The sequence below is a fragment of the Chlamydotis macqueenii genome, chromosome 26, assembly GCF_036417535.1.
Source record: "Chlamydotis macqueenii isolate bChlMac1 chromosome 26, bChlMac1.mat, whole genome shotgun sequence".
In the NCBI taxonomy this organism is placed as follows: domain Eukaryota; kingdom Metazoa; phylum Chordata; class Aves; order Otidiformes; family Otididae; genus Chlamydotis; species Chlamydotis macqueenii.
The window spans coordinates 1,537,796-1,559,692 of NC_141581.1; the positions used below are offsets into that span (position 1 = coordinate 1,537,796).

The 21,897-nt window shown below is 59.5% G+C and overlaps 1 protein-coding gene across 3 annotated transcripts in view; it reads left to right on the plus strand.

The window, feature by feature from the left end:
• The first annotated feature begins 398 nt into the window (after window positions 1-398).
• CSNK1G2 (casein kinase 1 gamma 2) overlaps window positions 399-21,897 on the plus strand; it is a 35,717-nt gene continuing 14,218 nt past the window's right edge. The window contains exon 1 of one of the 3 annotated variants that reach the window (XM_086767041.1): window positions 399-511. The gene's annotated coding sequence lies outside the window, so the exon portion shown is untranslated. Of the gene's footprint in view, window positions 621-21,897 lie in introns of all 3 variants that reach the window. The other 2 variants (XM_086767040.1, XM_086767042.1) reach the window with 2 other exon arrangements.

The following is a 21,897-nucleotide window of genomic DNA, read 5'->3' on the forward strand; positions in this document are numbered from 1 at the left end:
CGGGGGCCGCACCCTGCGGTGGGACCCGGACCCTATAGCGGGGCCTGGCCCCTATGGGGGAGCGATGCCCTACAGCGAGGCCTGTGCCGTACGGGGGGCTGCAGGCAACGTGCGGGGCTGTCCCCACAGTGGAGCGGGGCCCCGTACCGGTTGCCCTGGGCCAGGCCAGGCCCCGCTCCCGCCCGCCGGGCAGCAAGGAGTTAAAAGGACGTCCCGCCGGTAGCCGCCAAGCACGGCGCTGCCGTAAAGCGCTCGGCGCTGCCGCAAAAAGCCGCCCTCCCGCCGCCCGCCTCAAGCCTGCTATTCTCGAAGGCGTTTTACGCCAACGCCGTTGCGCCACCACCCTGCCGCCGGCTGCGCTTGCGCCGAGCTCCGCTGGGCCTCTCCGCTTCGGAGTTGGTATTCAGGAAAGGCGCTTGCGCCGGCGGCGTGGCGGGGGGCGCATGGGAACGCGCGGAGCCTACGCCGGCGGCGTAGCGTTTGTCGCTGGCTGGCCGCTGCCCGCGGAGTGGTGAGGGGAGGCGAGAGGCGGCGTGAGGCGAGGCCGGGCCGGGGGCGCCGCCATGGGGAGGCGGCCGCGGGGCAGCGGCTGCGCGGCCCGGCGCTGAGGGCCCGCGGAGGTAACGGCCGCCGCCGGGCGCCGGGAACCCGCCGGGGTGCCCTGTTGCTGCGGTTCGCCCCGGTCGGGACCGGGCAGTTGCCGGGGAAGGGCGGGCGGCGGCTCGGGCGGGGGCGGCGGGGCTGGGCCTTGGGGGGGCCGGGCAGGGTTCGGGGGGCAGGAGGGGCCGTGGGGCGAGGTGGGTGCCGGGGGGAGGCCCAAGCTTGGCCTGGAGGGGCTGAGGGGGCCGGGGATTGGGAGGGGGGCCTGGGGCGGGGGATCGGGCCGAGCCCGGCGGGGCTGAGGGGGCCGTGGGGGTCGGCTCGGGGGGCTGAGGGCCCAGGCCCGCCTCGCTGCGTTTCCTCCGGGCGATGCCTGTTTCGTAGCCCTGGGGAGGGGGATCCGGGTCCACCCGGGATCGCGAAGCCCCCCTCCCCGTCTTTCCTCACCCCCCCAAGGCCCGGTTGAGGGCGGGTGGGTGGCAGGGATGGGGTCCGGCCTCCCCGGGGTGCGCCCCCCGGGCCTGCGCCCTGCCCGCTGGCGCCGGAGCCTCGCAGGATGTTGGCTCCTTTGTATGTGGCTTTCCTCTCTCCGGAGGGGTTGGGAAGTGTTTATCTGGGGAAAGGGACTGTGCTGAATCTGGTATTTAAAACAGATTTATTTATTTTTGATTTAGCAAAGTGGGTGAGGATGAGTGTGAGAAACAGGAAAAATACCCTCCCCCTTCTGCCCCCAGCAGACAGGAGCTGACTTTAGCTCTTCCGAAGGCAGCCAAGGAGGAGAGGCTTGCGGATGAGAAGCAGCTCTCCTGTGGAGCTGGGCCACCGGAGGCCTGTGGCTGCTGTTTGGTGGCTGGCAGAGGGGAACTGAGCGAGGGCCTGGGACCTGGGAGGGGAAAACAACACAAAGTTGTGGGGATGTTTGGAAAAGTGTCTTTTCCGTTGAGGAACGGCCTGTGGTCTGGGCAGCGTGGGGACCTGCCGTGTTAGGTGTGTTTCTGAAGTTAAAAAATGAGGTTTGTTAAACGTCTTTCCCGTTGCCATGAAATTACTCCCCTCTAGACAAGCTGGAGGTAACGGGGACGCGGCTCAAACCGCGTGTAAGGCGACTACGGGCACGCGAGTGGGTTTGGAAGTTGCCTGGTGAACTAATCCGTTTGTTTTCCTTTTGTCCGACGAGCGGCGGTGGGATGTCTGGAAGTGAATTCGGAGGAGCGTAGAAGTTGGCGTGCCGGCTGGACTGTCCCGTCAGCCTGCCGCGCGCAGCGTGCGCCCACCTCCCCGCTGCCGGCACCGAGGGTTAAAAATTGGGCCTTATGTAACAGATTGGAGGAAACGTTTGGTGTTTGCCAGTGCGGCTGAAAAAGAATTGCTGTAAATTAGGGCAGGAGGCCTCCATGGGGATCCCGGGGAGAGGCCTTCTCTGTGGCAGGTTAGGCTTGACTGCTGGGAGGAACTGGCCAAAGATTTGTTGGGTTTGGTTTTAACTCGGTGCCGTACAGATGGCAGCGTTGTTTGGGGATGGGTTTGTTGGCGCTTGGCGCCTTTTGGGGCTCTGGGTGGGTTGCAGGCTCGCGGTGCGGACGAGGATGGTCCAGCTCCGCTCCGCTGCCTGGCTGGTGGCGGCTTCTCTCCGGTCTGTGGCGGTGCGTGCGCTGGGGGAGCCCCCCGTTCCGCGGTCTGCCTCGGGATCCGATCTCCTCCGTGTTAAAGGCCTTACAAATCAGTTCTTTGCGCAGACAGCTGCCGCTCTGCTTCGCGCTTGCCTCGCAACGGCCGGGGTGCAGTCGGTGGTGCTTTGCAGGGGAGGCTGTGTTTTTTCTGGGCAGTTTCTCCGGGTGCGCTGAATGGGAGCTCTGTGCTCCTGCCCTCGCGGCGTGGTTTGTGTTTGGTTTTCTTGTTGCAGCACTCTTCAGAAGAGCCGGTGGAGAGGAGGAAGTTGGCACTCGCAGTTCAGCAGGTTTCTGGATTCTGCCCTGCCAGCGCGTCTCTGCGCTGGTGTCGGTACGCGGAGAGGCTTCGCATCCTCTCGTGTTTTGTATTCCGCTTCCGAGCTCCTGTGCAGCCCGAGTGTTGTCAAAACTGTTAATACGGGAGTGACTCAGCGGATCAATGGGAATGACATGAGGGTTGCGCTCGCGGACAATCCGTATTTTTCCCCTCCAGTCCCACTGGGCTGGAAGAGACGATGTCCGAGAGCAACTGCCAATAAACATGTTTACTGGCCTGGAGCCTGATGGTGCTCTGTAGCCTTCTCCCCCTGCCCTGCCGTGGTTCTCCTCGCTGAGAGGAGCTCTGCTGAGCCGTGCTGGAACAGCAATCCTTGGCTTTGGCCGCTCCATCCAGGTGTACACCCAGCCTCCGGCCTGGGGGCGTTCCAGGCCGCTCTTTCAGCACGAGCCAGCCCGGATAGGAAGCTTGTTTATCTCTGCCTTTCCGGGAGAGGAACTACGGGCACTGGAGGTTTATCTGAGGTGGCGAGGGAGCCTGGGGTGAGCGGCAGCCCCTCCTCCTTCCAGGGGCGCGCGGGGCGGTGGGAGAGACGCTCTCCTTTGGCTTTGGGGGGGCTGGTTCATGTGGGGTTCGCTTCCAGCGTGGGGCGGCCTGGTTTGCCTTGCGCCGCTCCCGCGACTTCCAGCTGCGTCGGGAGTCAAACCGTCTTCCCTCGTAGGGAAGGGAGGCGCGCGGGTGCCGATGCACGAGCTTCCTTCGTGTGCTTATGACGGCTTTTTGCGCGGAGCTTGTGGGAACAGCTCTGCCCGCAGCCCTGTAATTGGGCTCTGACTGGGCAGACTGGGCTTGTCCTGGGCGCAGTGAGAAGCTGTGAATCTGAGCCTCCTTCCTCGAACCCAGACGTGGCACGGCTTGGAGACTGCTTCGCTCCCGCCGTACCCTGCGAGCCGGGAGGGGAAGCGGGTCCCGGCAGCTCCGGGATTCTGCCAGAGAAGAAGTTATCTTCCCGTTGGAAAAGCTGAGCGCTTATGAGCGGTTTGGGGTTTTCATTAGAGTGGATGTTTATACTTCCTGCTGGCAGTCTGTGTCTCCGGGAGGTCCGTCGCTGCAGAGAAGAAGCCGGACTCGGTTGTGAGGAAAGTGCAAAGGTGACTTTCTGCTGGGGCAGCTGAACGCAGAGTATTCCAGCTCTCCGTCCTGCTCTCATCTCCTGGGGAATTCTCCCAAATCCCTGCGCAGGCCGCAGCCCTGCAGCCCTTCCTGTCGCACGGCCGCCCCCTTGCACGTTACGTCGATGCATTATTCCTAATAACCGGCTTAAAAAAAGCTTACTGCAGCGAGCTGAGACGTTCCAGGATGCTTCCTGCCCTCTCTTTGCTACGCTATCAGCTACCGGATGGCTCCGGCAGCCGGGGTGAAACACGAGTCTGCGCTTTCCAAGCTTCCGAGCTGCGATCCCCACCGCTCGCGGGTCCCGCCAGCGCTGCCGTGACAGGGAGGGAGAGGTGGTGCCGCGCGTTGGGCGCGAGTGCAGCGTGCGTAAAACCACTAAAAGCCTGTCTGTCTTCCGCTGGCCGCGATGGTGACGTTGCAGCGGATTGACGCGCTCCATAAACGCTGCGGTGATCCCACGCTGTGTGGTTTAGGAAATGGTTCTTCAGGGAAGTTGAAACTTACGGGCAGGACTTGGGAATGCTGCGCGGAGCAAGATGTTCCTGATCTCTGTCACAGCTCGCAGTAAGGAGAGTTTGCTCCTGGAGGAGAGGAATTCAGTTAGCTCTGGAAATACTTTAAACTGGCTTCTTTGGTTCCAAAAAGATGATGGACAGAGGGTCGCCATGTTTCCAGGAAGATTTCCCAGCGCCTGTGGAACCCTTCTGCTGAAAGGTGGGTGATGGTCGCATTTTTCAAGCAGTACCCTGCTGGCATCTGCCTTCTCCGCTGCAGTCAGACCTGTGGCGCTTAAAATCTTGCAGCATACACGTTCTCGCTTGCAGGAGATGAAGGTCTGGATGTCTTGAGGGTGGTTCACCTGTGACAGGAGAACCGGGCGCTCTCGTGATCTCATCTGCTAGAACGACGGCGACGTGAGGGAGGCCTGGACTCCTCTCCTGTGGGGTCCGGAGGAGCGGAGCCTCGGGCCTGGGAAGGGCTCCCTGCGCCGCAGGCTGAGATCTCCGCTTCCTCTCCAGCGTCTGACGCTGGGCAGCAGAATGCAGCCCCACCGCTGGCTGGTGGGAGCGGCGCTTTGAAGGAGAGCTGAGAAGCGCTGTGTTTTGTGGAGCATCTGCGGGGCGGCAGGTTGAGCTGGGATGAGCTGGGATGAGCCGAAACGCTGCTGCAGCCGGGTCTCAGAAGCGAGGTGCTCGTTGGGCTCCCAGGGTGTTTGAGATGCTGAGAGTTCAGAGGAAAGAAGCGTTGATTTTTTTTAATAATTCATTTTCACGCATCCACCAACCGAAGACTGTCCTGTAGCCTTTGTTATTTAACCTTACGTAACGGTTTTTAATGAGGGAGGCCTGGCTTGTGCTTTCTAAACGGTGAATTAGACAGTTGGCAGGTGATGCGCAGGCTTTCTCAGCCCGAGGGGACGGTTCTGAAGTCGATAAACAGAGGCCGAGGTTGGTTTTGAACGTGGGTTTTGTGACGCTTTCCTTTGGAAGAGCTTTGCAGCCCCCCCGGTCTGGCGCTGGGCAGGAGGAGCGGCGCTGGGAGGGGTTCATGGGTACCCCGCAGCACGGCCACGGCGCTGGGGGCTCATGGAAAGTCTCGGGTTGGAGGGGACCGCTCGCAGGCGTGGGGTCAGCGTGCCGCGGGACGAGGCGCCGGAGGTGTTGGTGCCGACAGGTACGGACTAGTCTCCGCCTTGAGCCTGGGGAATTCCTGCACAAACTTGCTGGAGCTTGTCGCTCGGTGGGCTTCCGCGGCTGGGGAAGGAACAGGAAGCGCTCGCAGGGATGGAGCTTTAGCGTTGCCTCCGGGGTAACTCGCGGCTGGCGTTAAACCCATCCTGTTGTTGTGCAGCACGCTGTTCAGGCACAAATGTGCCGCGCTGCGGTAACCAGAGCTCTCTGGGCACATCTGCTGTGGCGTTTTGCCACGGAGAAACAGTGGGCAGAGCCCTCGCGTCGGAGCAGACTCGGGTTTCAGGTGGTTTTTTGGCAGGGGCTCCTCTGCCTGGGCGGCGAGGCGCAGGCCTGCCTTCAGCAGGATGCGCGTGAGCAGCCGCGTCTGCCGACGGGCTTGGCTCCGCAGCGACGGGGCGCCGTGGGGCTGCTGTGGGGCGAGGTGAGGCCGCTCTGCAGGGCGCAGGGCTGGCTGCAGAGTCACGGCGGGAGCTCTGCTCCCCTCTTCCGCGTGGAAAACGCGCGCGGTGTCCCAGAGCCTGGGTGCTGCCCTGCTTCAGGTGTGCTGACCTCACTGCGCTTTTTTTAATCTCCTCACTTTCCTTCTCTCTTTTATTCTGCCAACATCTCTGACTTCTTGGGCTTCTACCTTGCTGAGATATTTTCTTGCAAGAGCTAGCACGTCCGTCAGGGAGCCTGCGCAGCAGGAACAGCCCAGAGCATCTTCTGCACCGCAGAGATGGCTTTGCCAGGCACGGAAAGGTGAGAGCAGCACTGGTGCAGCCAAAGGGAGGAGGACAGCGCCTGCAGACGCCCTCAGCGCAGTCTGAATGGCACCCCCGCTTCGCAGCACGTCTTCTCTCACCTCCCCGAGTGTACATAAGCGCAGACCTGGAAACGAGAAGCAAAATCATCCCGTGCAGAGCGCAGAGGGTGCGCTGCAGCAGGTCTGGCTCGGTGGCAGCAGGCGCCCGAGGTGTGATAATGCACGGGGCGGGGGACGCTTCCCACTGCTGGTCCTGGCGCGGGATGTGCGGAGCCTGAAATCCGACTGCTGGGAGAAGAGCGTAACGCTCGGTGCTTTGCTCCTCTTTTTGTTCAGAGCCAGAAATCAAAGTCCAGAGCGGTGTTTCTCTAGCCAGAATCATTTAAAGGCACTTGCTGTTGTTTTAAGGCCAATATTTAACTCGTGCCTGCGGTGAGGAATGCCTGTCAGACTCAAATATTTGCCTGAAGGAAGAAGTTTGAGGGAAGAATGTCTGCTGCTGTGGGGGAAGCAGGAGGGATTTCAGGAAAGGAGTTGAAGTCTCCGTACGTACAGGTCTGCGCTCCCTTTCTGGCACGGCTCTGGCAGGTACTGAGGCTGCTCTGGCCGAGCCGCGGCGCAGGAGGAAATGTTTGCGTGCTCCGGCGGCTGGAGCAGGCAGCAGCGCAGGGTGTGTCTGCTCGCGCGGCCCCAGTCCTCCGCTCCCGCTGCCAAGCGGGATTTAAAGGCACAGGTTTGGAGCCGCTTTCCAGCTGGGGCTGGTGCGTGCAGCCAGCCTGAAGTCGGCGTAAACTTCCTGCTAAAAGCAGCTTATCGGAAAAGAAACGCTCTGCTGCTTTTGCTTTCTCTGCGGTCTTTGGTGGCGAGAGGTCGTTAGCTGTGAAATCCTCCGTGGTACATGGCAGGATTTCCCATTCCCTCCTCCTGCTCCGTGCGGTGCTGGTGGCTTCTCCTGGCTTCCCTCACCTTTCTGTGTGATGGCAAAGTCCAGCGGGAGCAAAGGCTTTTCCGAGAGCCCCGTCCGGCTCGGAGCGTGGCGTGGTGCTCGGGTTTGAAGAGGATTGGGGAAGTCTTGGCCCGTTTCCGTAACGAGCGTTGGTGGGTTTAGGCCCCTAAATTGGCTGCATAATGAATGAGGGAGGCAGGGGAGCTGTGTCCTGTCTGCCTAGAACTAGAAAACTAGAAACACGTGTCATCAGCTTGAAAAAAGAAAAGGTTTGGGGTTTGGATGGAAACATGTGCTAGAGAAGGGTGAACGTGCGCTGGCTGAGGTTTCTGGGACGAATCGGAGAAGCGGGAGCCCGGAAATGAGGGAGAAGGGACAGTTTGTTCGTGCAATAATGTTCCGGGTGTTAGTAGCAGCAAAATTAAACAGGTCCTCCTGAGGGGGGACCTTCGTGTGGGTGATCCCTCTGGCTTTATAAATTAAGCCCCATGGGTGGGGCCCGGAGAAGCAGGTCTCCAGCAGGAAAGGTGAAGGGAGGAACCGGTGAGGTCCCCCTGGCTCTCCCTGTTTGAGAGAGGGTGGTCTGTGGGATGAACCCCTTGAAAAGCTTCCTCTCCCAGTCTGCAGCCCCTCTGTAGCCGCCTTTTCAGCCGTAGCCGCTCCCGTTTCGCTCCTGGCTTTCTGATCTTGCGCAGAATGCACGCAGGTGGGGAAGGATGGGGAGAAACAACCTTGGGAACGTGTCTTTCTGATGGGGCGGTCGGTGGCCAACCGGACCGAGTCCTTAATCCACAAAGCCATCTCGGTGTGTAATAAAGGGCTGTGAGTCTGATCCTCTGCATGAGAGACGGAGGGGAAAGAGATCCCGAACAACTTGTGGCGTGACCAGGTCTCTGCCTGCTCTGTTCTGAAGCTTATCCCTCCCTGCAAGCCAGCAGACCGGGAGATTTGTCTAGGACTTAGGAACTTGTCCCAGTTGGTTTGGAATTGCCCTTCCCTACCCCCTTTTTGTCTCTGAGATCACAGACGTGTTGGGTTTGTGCAGCTTTGTAAAATAAGCAGGTCACTTCTGTGCCTTCCGGGGAGGTTGCAAGGAAAAATGTGTAACGGATTGAGCTGCTTGGTCGTGTCGGAGAGGGGGTGGGAGGGTAAATGCCTCCTGGATCGCTTGTTGCTTCTCCAAAGACGCTGCTGCCGCTTGCGTGGAAGCTGCTAGATCTTGTCGTGCCGCAGAGCATCCCTCTGCCCCAGTAACTCTGCGGGAAAGATGAACGGCACGGCGCTGCTCTGTCCTCCCTGCGGTCTGGGCCGTGGGTCCTGCTGGTGGTCCCGGAAGGCTTGGGTGACTGGCCCAGTTGGGGTGGAGAGCTGGGAGCAGCGTACGTAAGGCAGGGCCGCAGCGAGCCAGCTCCCGTGTGACTTTGTGGTGGGGAAGTGACGCTGGCATCTTGGCAGAAGGAGCTTGACAGCTCCTGGGGGAGAGGTTTTCCCTGTGAACCCCGCCAGAAGCTTTCCCTTCCCTCTCCCAAGTTCCCAAGGTTTGGCAGTCGCTTGAGAGGAAGCGCGTGGGGCTTCAAGCAGCCCGGGGAAGGAAGAGGGGAAAATGACGTTTGCTTGAACGTGGGACAGCTCGGCAGGGCCGAAATGGAGATGGACCTCGTCACCAGCGGGGACAACACCCCCGTCTGCCCACTCCGCGCTGGAGCGAAGTGGGTGGTGTTCCCTCGCAATTAGCTGTGGTTTGGTGGTTGAAGAGAGAACCAGACCCAGGCACCCCTTCCTCCTCCGCCTCGTCGTGCAGAAGGCAACCCCAGATCTGCAGCTGCTTCCTAACCTGGTTCTGTCAGGAGGATATGGGTTAAGGGAGAAGAAAAAAAAAAAAAAAGAAATCCTGCTATTAAAAGTGCTTACGCCAAGCCAGATCTGGCTGACGGGGAAGGATTTGGGAGTGATACGCGTGACAGCAGGCCAGGCGGATCTCTGCGGTGACAGTCCCCAGACGGGCTGAGGAGCGGGGGAACCCTACCGTTGTGCGCGTGGTGCCGTGGCGGTGCGCGAGCCTTTGGCAGCCGGGCTGGATTGGATTTACGCCTCGAGTCTGTTGAGTTGGAGTCCTTGTGGGTCCGTTTCCCTGCTTTAAGCTGTGGCTGGCGTGTGAACGGCGCGTTAGTAACCCTTTCTGGGAACCCCTTCTAGCCGAAGGCCCCAGGTGCTGAGCTTGTCCCCGTTCCCTGCGGGAGGAACTATCCCAAATGTTGGAGCTGGGAGGTGAAACAGGCTGCGGTTTTCCTTCCCCCAGCGCTGTGTGGCTTTATCTCTGCCGCTTCTTCCCCTGCTCCCCAAGTGGGGTTGGGGAGAAACTCTGTTCGTTTGAGGTTCCGGTCAAATCTGTGTTAGAGCGACAGCATCTTCTCCACCCACCTCAGGCCGTGCTGCTGAGTTTTCGGATCCTCTGCGAGCGCTCCCATCACCTCTCCGGCTCTGCGCCCGGTTTTCTGGGCTGTGCAGCACGGCTCACCCTCCTTCCCCAGTTTTCCAGGCTGGGAGCCCCGTCTTTCACTACGCCGCTGCCTGGTAAGAGCCCTGCCGTGGCAGAGCCAGGGAGGAAGGAGGAGATAAATTCCCACCCGCGTCCCTCTGGATCCCCTGGCAGAAGGTTGCTGGCTCTCCAGAGGTGGTGCCTGCCCAGGGTGGCCCCAGCGAGGAGGAGGAGGGAGGTGCTGGCTGAGCTTTGCCTGCAGGTATCCATTCCACCCACCTCCTGGAAACGTGAACCAGGAGGCAAACCCAAAAACCAATCTGGCAGTCGCTGCAGCCGGGCCTCTGACCCGCTCCCAGCACCGAGTGGGACCAGGCTTTGCTCCCTCTTCTGCCGCTGCTTTTGGGGCGATGTTCTGTGCCTGGTGAAGCAGTTCAAACCAGCTGCTGCAAGGAGCAGTAGAAGAGCCAAGGGGCGTTTGCCGTTTGCTTCGGCCGTCTGGAAAGCCCCGGGAGCCTGTGGGCAGGAACAGCGGGAGGATAAGATGGCTAATGCTGCTGCTTGGATTCTTGCCCGGCTCGCTGGGAAGGAAGGAGGTGCGTGCCCGGCCCCTGGAGCCCAGTGCCGTGGATGCGGCGTGGTGGATGGGGTCTCTTCTGCGACAGAGGCGCTCAGGGACGTCACGTACAAACTTTGCGTCCACGCGTGGTATCACCTAGAGCAGCGCGGTGGCCTGGCCTCTGGCGGGGCAGGGTGGGTGGCGGCAGGGGGACTTCTCACGCGTGGATGCTTGGAGAGCTGCGGTGCAGAGAAGAGGAGGAAGTCTGCTGCGGGCTTGCCGTGTGACTTCAGTGCAGGCAGCAGGGATGGCCTGCCCTCCAGAGATGGTGGCTTCCAGGAGAAGAGGGAGCCGGTTTGTGCCCTGGGGCGTAACTGTCAGGCTGGTGCCATGTGCTGGTGGGAGCCCTGGGGCTCCTTGTCCGCCCAGCTCCAGGGGCGCAGCCGGAGGTGTCCCAGGAACCCCCCGTGCCTCGCACACAAGGAGGCTGTGCGGACGGCGAGTGGAGGGAATGCTTTTGCTCATTTTGTGGCTGCTTAGGGGCTGCGGGGAGGGGAAAATGGAAATGCTGAGAGCGAGTGCTCTGCTAAACTTTGATCTCCTGCTCCCTGGAAGTTGGGAGGCTCCAGGTTTTCAGTGATGCTGAGCCAGCTCCAGCCAGTTGTGGGGGAAGAGCCCCACGTGGTCTGAGCGTCTGAGGGCAGCGGTCCTTTCCCAGTCTCCTGCTCCTGAGGTTTTTTAGGAGCCCAGCTGGAGGCTGCAGGGAGGAAAAAGTGCCGAGGGTGTGGCTCTGGTGTCCGGCTCCCTGGGGAGGAGAGCGCCCGGCTCGCCCGCGCTGGTGCAGGGAGGAAATCTCCTCCAGGTTTTGAGACTGTCACCCAGCTCGGGCTGGGGGGAGGAAAGGGAGACACACGCATCCAGGAATTTGCTTTTGTTGTAGGAAAGGGCTTGGGAAACATCCCTTATCCTTTGGAGAACAGATGTTGCGCCCCTGCTCCTAGGTACAGCTGATCCCTTGCAGCGCCGGAAGGAAGCACACGTGGGATCCAAGGCTGCGGGGTCTCTGAGGACATCCTCGAAAGGGTTGCGTTCCTCTAAGACAGAGCTTGGATGGCCGCGTCTTCCCACGTCCTCTGCTTGGGACGCAGCTGCGGTTTGTGCTCTGCGCGGGTGGGTGTCGCGTCCTGGCTCGTTTTCTGTCCTCGGGGGTCTGCGGTTGCGTAAACAGGAGGGAGTTTTTGCTGTAGGCCACGGCAGAGGCTGTGGACCCTGCTCTGCCTTCGGGGGAGCGGAGAGAAGCGGTGGCACCGTGCGCAGCATCGTGCGTGTGACAGGGCTTTATCGATGGGCTGGCCCTGTGCTGCCGGTCTCAGGGCTGGGGAATGGCGGGAAATGGCCGGCCGCTTGCCGAAACATCCGCTCTCCTGCTCCGGTGCAGCGTGTTAACGGCTGCGAGCCGTTCTCCGTGGGTCGCTGTGGCCGCTGGCTCCGGAAGGTGCTGAGCAGGTGGGTTCAGGACCAGCTCACAGGTGGGCAGGTTGCAGCCTCGCAGCTGCCACAGTGTTTCCCCTGCTTGGCTTTGCCGGGCGGTTGGGATGCTTCTGATGTTTCCTCACCCGCTGTTCCTCTGGGTCTGCTGCCCAGCTCCTCTTGCTGCAGGTTGTCTCGAAATCTTTTCCGCAGGGCGGGTTCCGCGGCCTCTGCGTGGTAGCCTGGCAGGAGGCAGGGCAGCTCCCCACCGTCGCTGTGAAGCAGAGGTGCAGCACGGCTCTGGCTGCAGCGGAGGCGGGGGAAGAGCCTTCCTCCGCTCGCTCTGTCTGCGAAACTGGCGGCAACTCTTCTTTCGCATCCGTTCCCGTGCACGCCGGCGGGTGCGCGCTAAGATCCCTTACCGAGAGAAGGGCGAGCAGCACTTTACCTTGCTTTTGTGAAAAGTGGGAGTTTTTGAGGGCACGGGGGCGTTCGGGGGCAAGGCTGGGGAAGCAGCGTGCTGGTGGCGACGGCCTTAACCTTCTGTCAGGCTGCGGCAGCGCAGGAGGAGGTGTTCTGCCCTCAGATGTGAGATGCCAAAGGGAAGTGGTTGTTCCAAGCTACTGGGTGAAAATTACCTATTTGTCTAGAAGCTTGCCTTCCCCCCCCACTGCCTGGTGGCTGTGAGGTCTGGAGGTGGAAGGGGAACTTGCCTTACTGGGCTTACTGGGAAACCTGCCATCTGAACGCGATGCTCTCTTGCCTTGTTCCCGGAGCGTGGCCCAGCACGGGTACCGGCAAGACCAGGCTGGTGATCAGGGCTGCGGTGGCAGTGAATTTGTGTGTTTGTGACAAATTCGGGGTCGTGCCTTCACAGAAAGGCTTTGCAGGTGCCTTGGGTCCCGCCGCTGCCGCCTGGCTCCTGCTGCTGACCCAGCGTCATTACCTGACGTTGAACCCGCTCCCCAAGCTTCTGCAGGACAGAGAGGGCACGGCGATGCCGGTTACAGATGTGCTTGTGCAGCTCCCGTCCTGCATCTGCTTTGGGCTTGGCCTTTCCCAGCGCGTCGGTGGGATCTGGCTGGGTTTTTCTTTCCCAGCGCTCCTTGGGATCGGTGTTTGCCATACAGCTGAGTCTCGGGCGGGATGCTCTGGGTACGAGCGGAGCAAATAGCGATATTGGAGCTTGGCTGGAGAAACGGAACCTTTGCAGGCTCTCTCCCGAGACGAGCATGTGTTTGAGGGTGAAATCCGTGCGAGAACTGGGCAGGACGGGACTGGCTGGAAAAGAAGCAATTTCTGCTCTTCTGAACCTCAGTAAACCTGCGGAGGGGAGGGCAGAGGAATGGGAAGGCACGAGACTGGTAAACAGGGTTTTGCTGGCCAGCTGCTGTGGACTTTTGGAAGCAGCTGGTTCCTTTGCAGCTCCGCCTTGTAGCAGCGGCGTGGATTTAAGCAGTGGCCGGTGGCTAACGAGCTCGCTGCGGTGTGGCTGCAGTGTCTGGCTGAAATGGAAAAGCCCCTGGCAGAGCCACAAAACCCAGCGCAGGCGAGGGGCTTGAGGGCTGAGACCGCTCGTTCCGGTAAGTAACTCCACGCGCAAAATGCCTGATTGAACCCGGCGCTTGCGGTGCTGCGCGGGGGCTCGGAAGGCATCGTCTTGGCCGGGGTGCGTCCCGTGGAAACTGCTCGCTCTGCGTTAGTAAAACCGAAACCACTTCGACATCCAAATTGGTTTTTTTTGTGCTGAACTGTTAAGACGCGATAGGTTCTGCAGGAGGGCAACCTCGGGTCATTTACTTCACGCGGGGGCAGAAGGCGAGCCCGCATCTCTTCCGTTGTTGTTCAGAACCAGGTTTACGGCCAGGTCACCCATCTGTGACCGCCAGCGTCCCTCTCACAGTGACAGCTGCGGTTTCTCAGGCAGAAATGGCTCCGTGCGTGCGCACGGACACCAAAGCCACGCTAGTATGAGCGGTGGAGCGGCGGGCTGGAGCTGTGCTTGGGTCATTTGCTGATCTTGCCGTCTTCCAGCAGCGTCCCGAAACCTCTCCTGGCCCAGCGGCCACGAGGACGGCTGTGCTGGTCTTGAGAAGGGACGCTGGAGTAGAGAGCAGGGAGAAGATGCCGGTGACGGCAGGGAAGGCGGGCAGGTACCTCTTGCTGCCTGACTCCCTCCTGCAGCCAAGGGTTTGGCGTTCCCGACACCCCACGGTGGTTTGGGGTTGCCATTTCCGACACGGGGACGTGGGAACGGCTTGCGAGATGGATGTGGCTCGAGAACCGGGAGCTGGCCGCCCTGGGGCGCGATCGCACGTCACACGAGGGGTACGTCAAGCCGGATAGCACAGACCCCTTCTGGCTGATTTTTGCAGACCCCACAAAAAGCTGTTTCTCTTCACGCCTCTCTGATGAAGCTGCAGCGTGCTTTCTGGTAGTTCTATGAATTCTGCAGTTGGGAGTTTAAACTTGTGGCTGATGAGCCCGAAAAGATGAGCAGGCTCTCTTAGGTGCTCGGTTCTGGGCTGGATTTGCCTGACTTGTGCTGTGTTTGGTCTTTTCCAGTCTGGTTTTCAGATCTGCTCTTCTTTTAGCATGTATATTTACTGTTATTATTTTTCCTAGAGAAGTATTTTTAGCTTTTTGCTTGGTTCCTGCGCTGCTGCTGAGATTTCCATGGTGGTATTTCCGTCTCCTCGGTGAAGCACGGTTAATGTTTTCCATCCAGGTGTCGCTGCTCTGGATGGGGATCCGGTGACAAGAGTGAAATTCCGCGTTCAGCTGGGAGCAAACTGTATTTAAAATCCCTGTGAGTACCCACCAGCTCTTCTGGGCTCCGTTGCGAACCGAAACCACTGCTACTGGTGGTTTCCCCCCTTTTTTACCGCTTATTTTATTTCACTACGTTTAGAGAACAGGTTTCAGTTTGGCTCCCGCTCTCTTTTGGGGCTGTTGCGATGCCGGAGGCGGATCGGGGGAACGCCGTGCCCGCTCGGGGTTTGTGAGATCTAAAGATCGCCATGAAATCACGCGTGAGCCGTTACTGGTTTTGTGCTTTGAGGATTTGGTGTCGGCGAGGCCTCCGAGCTGGGAAGTGGGACTGCTGTTCTCTGCTGCGATGTTGAAACTCCGCTCTTCTCGTTGTGAGGGGAACGATGCGGCACAAACCTTTGGTGTTTTTTTAAGAAAAAAGAAAGAAAATTCATAGTAATCTATTAAAAAGCCGTATTTGTGTTTGGAAGCTGGGAGAAAATAACTTTGAAGAGATTTGGAGCTTGATTTGTTGTAGGTTAAGAGCTGACCAGAGTGCAGAGTATCCAAAAAAAAAAATCCCCTGGGAAAGGGAACAGCCAGTAACAAGAGATCGCTTCTAATTTAGAGAGAAGCTTGATAGACGTGAGAGCTGCAAGAGGAAGCCACGGAGAAAAATCTTCTCACAGCCCAACAGTGGGGAAAACCAAAATGCTTTATTATGATGATTATTTTTTTTTAATCCTGGTGGTTTTGTGGCTTGGATGTTTTTTTGGACATGGCTGAGAGCTGCAGATGGATGCTGAGGTGAAACGCTGACGTGAAACGCAGCGAGCGGCGGAGACCGGAGGGCACCGGCAAGGCTGAAGGTGCTGGGGGCACACTGAGCCAGGCTACGGGCGCGCGGTGGGGTCCCCTCTCCTCCTGGACATGCCGTGTTCTCGGTGAAGAGCTGGGAAGCCAGGAAGGGAGGGGAGGGTTGGAACGAGGATGCTCGGATCACGTTGGATTAAAAGCTTTGCTGCAACAGTTCAGGGCTTTTTGTTGGGTTTGATTTTTATTTTTTCCCCTCGAACACTAAAAGAAATTCTGGTAGAAACATTAGCCTCAGTTTTATTCTTTTTTTTATATTTTCAAGAAGAAACTTGGATGAGAAAAAAAAAAAACATGTTTTGTCCAAACTGCTGTTGCAGTTTTCCTAATTGTAAACATTGTGGGGCCGAAAGTGAAACCACGCTGCGGCGTCTCTGCTCGCCGGAGAGGGGGGGGACCAGCTGCAGCCGTCCCCGTGTCGAAGGGGAAAGCGCGCTTCAAACGCTCCCGGTGCAGTGACCATGGTGACAGGGCTGCGTCTGCGGCGTGATCGATGACTCAGGCTGATGGCAGCATACGGCCGCCGACCGCTGTCTGCGTTTGTGCGACGGGGGATGCGGCGGCTGGCAAGGAAGCGGACGGGGAGACGAGCTGTGGGGCCGCTCGACGTGAGAAGCCCAAAAGTCGGTTTGTGACCGCTGGATGTTCTCCGCTGGCGGGCTGATGACCTCACGCGTGGGCAGCGGGAGAGCAGGTACATCACGGCGTGGCGTTGCTCGCTGGTGGGTTCCCGGGTTGTTGTGTTTTCCCTGAAGGATGCCTTGCAGGAGGCAGGGGGAAGGTTGCTGAGCTCTGAGCGCTCTTCAAAAGCTGAGAAGGAGCCAAGCTTCTCCGCAGGGACCTCAGACGGACGAGTCAGATTCTGGGGTAACAACTCCCCTGCGACGGCCGGGACGTGAAGGACCAGGGCAGCCCGTGCCCAAATCGCCAGGGAGGCGGTGGCCAAGCCGAGAGCTCTCAAACCCCAGCCCTGAGCTTGAATGGCGAGGTTCCCCACCCCTGGAAACACACTGCGCGTTACGCCTGGCTTCCCCGACAGCTCTGCATCAGCAGTTGAGTAACAAACTGTTTAACTAGAGCTTCCTGTTGTGCTGACACCGATGGGAACGCACAAAGGAGGAAAAGGAGTCAACGGGGCTGCGCTGGCTCCCGCCTCGCTGTGAGCTGGGAAAAGCGCTGGGAGGTTGCGAGGAGGCTGGGATGCCATCTCCGCGGGGAGGCCGGGGCGCTGTCTCTGCGTAACCCGAACTTGCTCAGGTCGGGGGATGATGTTCCTGTGGCTGCGGTCAGCAGAAACTATGCTGGGAAAGCGGCTGATCGCAGGGCTTCCTGATTTTTAACTGATTCCCTGGGACAGATAAAGGCCCCTTCACCCCCGCCCTGCTGCTCCAGCTCCTCCGCAGGAGGTTGGCACGACTCCCCGGCGCTGTGGCAGGCGAGGTGCTCGCATCCAGTGCTCCCTTCTCCGCCAGGTGCCTCGAGATCCTTGGTCAGAGCACCCAATCTCCTCTTCCCTTGGATTAGGGGGAAACTGGGGCCGGAACAAGCCGCCCTGCCTTTGCCATAAGGAATGTTCTGCTGGGAGGTTTGCTTGGGTCTTCTGTAACTGGTGGAGGTGCAAGGTGGAGCGAGCTCGGAGTGCTGCACAGCTCCGCTGCCTCTCCAGCCCACGGAGGAAGATCCCCTGGGTGGTGGTCAGGACAAGCCTTCTCTAAGCAGCGAGGTTTCCATCATCCTCCTGGGGATGCAGCTGGGAGCAGCCCATCCCTGTGGACTTGTGTCCGAGCTCCTTCGGCATATCTGGTGGGAAGGAGCTGCCGGTGAGCTGCTGCGTTCAGCTTGAAGGAGAGATGTGTGTCTGGGAGTGGAGGAGGCTCAGGAGATCCCTCTGGAGCCCGTCGCGTTACCTGAGGATGCAGCACAGGATGGGGAGAGGAGCTCGTACCTACAGCGGACGCCCAAGCAAATCCCCACTGTGAACTGCCCAAGTCCAAGTCTTGGAAGGACTCTTCATTTAAAAAAAAAAAAAAAAGAAAAAACCCTCCTACCACATCTTGCTTCCTCAAAAATCCACCCAGCGTGGGTTTTTCTCATAAATGCTAAGACTTGAGTCACGGGGAGCTTGGCAGCACGTCCTGGAGCACGATGCCACCTCTCCGAGGCAGAGGCAGGAGCGGGCTTACCGCGGTGTCCACCACGGCCGTCCCAAATCCTGCGGCGCTGGTGTGCGCGAGCAGAGAGAGAAAAGGGAAGGGAAGCAGCCCGGGGAGCGGGCTCCTGGTGCTGCTGCGGGGCTGTGTTTGTTCTGAAACGTCAGTTAAAGTGACGTTGGGTTAAGCTGGATCTTTACGCGTGTGTCACACCAGTACAGGTTGTCTGGTTGTACTGGTCGCGTTGGCTGTCCTGCAAGAGATGCTAGCGTTGGGCTGGGACAAGCGGGGTTTGAACGCGAAATTTCCAGAGTATGAGTGGTTGTGTTATTTTTACATCCTGGAAAATCCTCTGGGTTTCCCTGGTGCGGTGGCTGTATGGACGGGCTTTTCCTCGAAGCTTTCAGCTGGCGGAAGAGCAGAAGTGAGGAGCTGCAGCCCCGAGGGAGGACCTCGGCCTCCCCACAGACCCGCAGGTCAGCTTTCTGCTGTGCTGGGACGCTCCAGCAGCTTTCTCCTTTCCTCTTGGTCCAGAGCAGAGTTGGTGAGAGAAGGTGATCTCATGGCCGATTCCCATCCTTTGGAGCAGCTGGAACAGCCTTTGGCCGCACGGTGCCGTCTTGTTCCTCCAGCCTGTGTTGGCCACCGCCACGGGCACGCGTGGGAGTGGTGCAGGATGCAGGTGTGGGCCCAGATCTCCATCTCAGGAGGACCTTTTGTACCACTAATGTTCACAGCGTTAGGTTGGAATGAGTTCTTTTGGGTTTGCTCCCTTTCAGCATCTCTTTCTTCTTCTGTAGCTGCTCACGCTCCCGATGGGTTGTTCCTCTCCCAAGCCTTCTTGACCTGGAAGGCCCCAGTCAGAGCCACGCACGAGTACCAAGAGTTCTCCTTCTTCTTTTGGGTGTCTGGAGGCCTAACGTTGGGTGCGGGGCGGATGGAGAGGACCCCAGCAGCGCTGAGATGCCTGGAGACCGGTCTCCCCGCGCTTGGGTAGCGCTCGGGCATCTGCAGGCTCCTCAAAAGCTGGAGGCTTCCACCAGCCCGCTGCCATCCCGCGCGCCGAGCTCTTGGGAGGTGCCTGCGTGGGGGCGTGAGGGGATTTGGGAAACCTGCGCCGGCCTTTCCCCGGTTTGCTGTGAGCTGGCGCTGAGGACTGGAGTCCGTTTTTCACTACAAACCTCTGCAGACATCATCTGGCACTGGCTGCAGCTTGCGTTAGATATGTCGGATTGTTGGATCTCCTTGGAAGCCGAGGCTCCACCTGCCTCTGAAACTTTTAAGAAGAACTGAGTTCTGCTTTCAGCTGTGTGAGGCCACCGGTCGCGTTTTGGTCAGGACTTTTGTGTCGGGAGCCAGCTGGTGGGTCATCCGGTGGGACACCGGGGTGTCTGTGATTATTTTTAGCTTTTAATTGGCAGTGATCTGCACTCTGAGCTGCGTGGTGTCACAGGCTCTTGTCTCTTGTGCTCTCGAGAAGCTTTCCTTTCTCTTTTCCTCACAAAGCATGGACAAAAACACGGGGAAACCGGCTTCCAGCAACCATCCCAGCATCTCCCCAGCTGCTCCAGGACACCTGGGCTCCCTTCCAAGAAACTCCACGGACCTTCACCGATCGCTTCCCCGCTCCGGGCTGCTATTTTTTTTTTTTTTTTCCTCTTCCGCTCTTTTCTCTCGCCCCGTTTAATTGTGACCTCTCTCGGGCAGGAACGCAGTGTGCGTGGAAAGGAGCTGGAACAACGTGCCCCAGATGGGATTGTCCGTGTCCGTCCTCGGCAGCCGCGGGGTTCCAGTGGACAGGAAAGGAATTTTTTTAAAACCACAACTTTTCAGTTTTTTATACTTCCAGATGTGGCCGGGAACTTCCTGAGCCTTCAGATTTCAGTCCAAGTCGCAGGTCTTGGAGACAAAGCACTAGAATTGCAGCTTTTTATTTTATTTTAATTATTTTTTTTTAAAGCCCCCTTCTTTTTCTCCCCCTCGTGACTGCAGGGAGAAGCTTGTCAATGTGCCTGGCGTGCTCAACACCAGGTGGCAAATAGAAAGAACCCAATACTTCAACAAAAACCACCACCCTGACCCCCTCCTTCGGGTTTCAGGTGATGCCGGGTGTGGTTTTGCCCCTTTTTGGTGCTTTCGGTGTTCTGTGGCTCTGTTTTGGGGAGGTGCTGGGGTCACTTGCACTTCTCTGACATTTATTTCACTTTCGGATTCCCTGCCTCCGAGCAAACTGCAGGGCAGTGAGTGCTGATTTGTTTTAAGACCACAGCTTGCTTTGGAATTTCTTCTACCAAACTTCAGGCCGGTTTTTTGGTTTTTTTTTTAATTTTTCTTCTTCGTCACCTTCCCCCCCCCAAAGAGAGAGAGACGTTTTCTTACTCATCTTGCACCAGATTTGATGCCAGGCTGACAAATCCAGCCCGGAAGGTGCTTTTCTGAGGCTCCTTGCCTTGATGGCACCTTCTGGGTGAGGATCCTGGGGTTTTACCCAAGCTTTCTCTTCCTAATTCGCTTGTTCCCAATTTTAAAGGCCGGTGATCTCTTTATGGCACAGCGTGGAAAACCTGACCCGTCCCTGACACCGCGGAGAGGTGGGTCCTGCTTTTGTCCCGGGGTACGGAGAGCCCTTGCCTCTCCTTCGCGCTCTTCAGACCCAAAAATAGATTCCCCCCGTGGCTCGTCCGTGGGGGAGGCTGGCGGGCAGAGCTCGGAGGAGCAGTGCTTGCCCCGGCCTCACTCACGCGCCTGCGCTGCGCTGGCTTCCTGCTGCTCTGCCTTTGGGAAAGGGGGAATGGCAGCGGGCTGGCACGCCGCCCCAGCGCGGAGGTCCAGGCTGTGGCCTCGCTGGTCGTTGTCCTGGCCCAGCTGCCTGAAATGGGGGTTTGGAGCTGGGTTTTTTGGGGAGGGCTGCTCCTGAGGCTGTGCGCAGGGCTGGAGAGTCACGCTACGCTGCTGGCTGGGCTGAGGGAAGACAGCACAGTCTCCCGGCGCTCGCAGGAAACAGTATTTATTTTTTTTTCCCTTCTTTTAGGGCTCTGTCTCGCTCCATTGTCTGAAATTCCCTTGCAGGACTGGCCCATAACTCTTAAAAAAATAAAAAAATTCCGAGCGTGGGGGCTGGAGCTCCCTCGGCGCTGGCTCTGGGCCACCTGCCTGTGCAAACAGTCTGGGCCTGAAATCCCCCGGGACCGAGCATAAAGGTCTGATTGAAAACGAAAACGGGGCACGAAGGAGCACGGCCCCTCCCCGGCGTGTGGAGGGAGCCATGTCCCCCTCCCGAAACGCCCTGCTCCGGGATGGCACCGCCATGCACCCAAGCCAGAGCGGAAATTAGTTGGGGAGCGAAGAATGAGCAGGATATCACGTGTCGCCCGCGCGCGCTCGGGGCTGGGGGAGAACAAAGCGCAGGGAAGCCCCGCTCCCACCCCGCTTCCTGCTGGCACGGGACGGGGAAAGGGAGCGTCGGGGCAGGAGCCGGCCCGCGGCTCAGGGAACGGGAGGGCTCTGCGTGCCTCAGTTTCCCTCGGCTGGGAGGTGCTGGGTGGCCGGTTGTGGCCTTGGAGGGCCAGACTGGTCTGTGCTGTGGCTGCCGTGCTCTGGGGATACTCCGGAAACGTTGACCTGGCGAACGGAGCCTGCGGGGGAAACGGGGCTCCCGTCCTATGCGAAAGCCTTGTCCCCCAGTCCGCGAATGGACGGGTCCCACAGATGGGTGTCGTGCACCCCGAGCAGCACCCAGCAGCTCCGGGCCCTCTGTTTTGCCAGGAGGCCGTGGGCAGGGCGCGGTGGGCGCTGGCGAGGGTTCGGTGTCAGGCGAGGACGGGGAGCGGGACAGCCCCAAGGAGCTGTTCCCCTGCCCGCAGACCCCTGCACGGCTGCTCCTTCCCAGCCTGGCTCGCTCGAAACACAGCGAGGGCAAAACCAGTGACCCAGGACGCTCCAGTGGGATTCCCGGGCGGAGGGAGAGCCTGCTTCCCTGAGCATGGAGCTGGTTGAGGGTACTGGTCATCCCACCCCTCCGGAAAGGAGCGAGGGGCCGATTTGGCCCCGATGCCGGGCTGTACCCGCGTGAAGATGGTCGGCGGCGTGGCGGGGCCTTGTGCGGAGCCGATGTCTTAGAATCACAGAATAATTTGGGTTGGAAGGGACCTCCGAGACTCCTCTAGAGCCGGGGTGCACAGGTGGGAAGGAGCTCCCTGGCTTGAGGGGAACCCCGGGCTCCCGCCGGCCACGCCGGGAGCTGCACGCGTGGCGTAGGCGAGGCGCCGCACGATCCCCGAGCAGACGAGCGTCCGCGGCCCTCGGTTACCATCGGCGAGCGTCACGGCGGCTTTTGTCGGGGCCGGCAGCCCCGCTGAGCTCGTGTTGGCAAGCCGCGGGTTCCCGTTTCCCGGTGTCCGTTTTCCCCCGGCCCAGCAGCCGGGCTGTGGTGGGAGCTCTGAGCGCGGCCATTCCCCACGCACCCGCAGCTCCTCAGAAACCGCGTCCTCTCCCGCGTGTCCTGGCG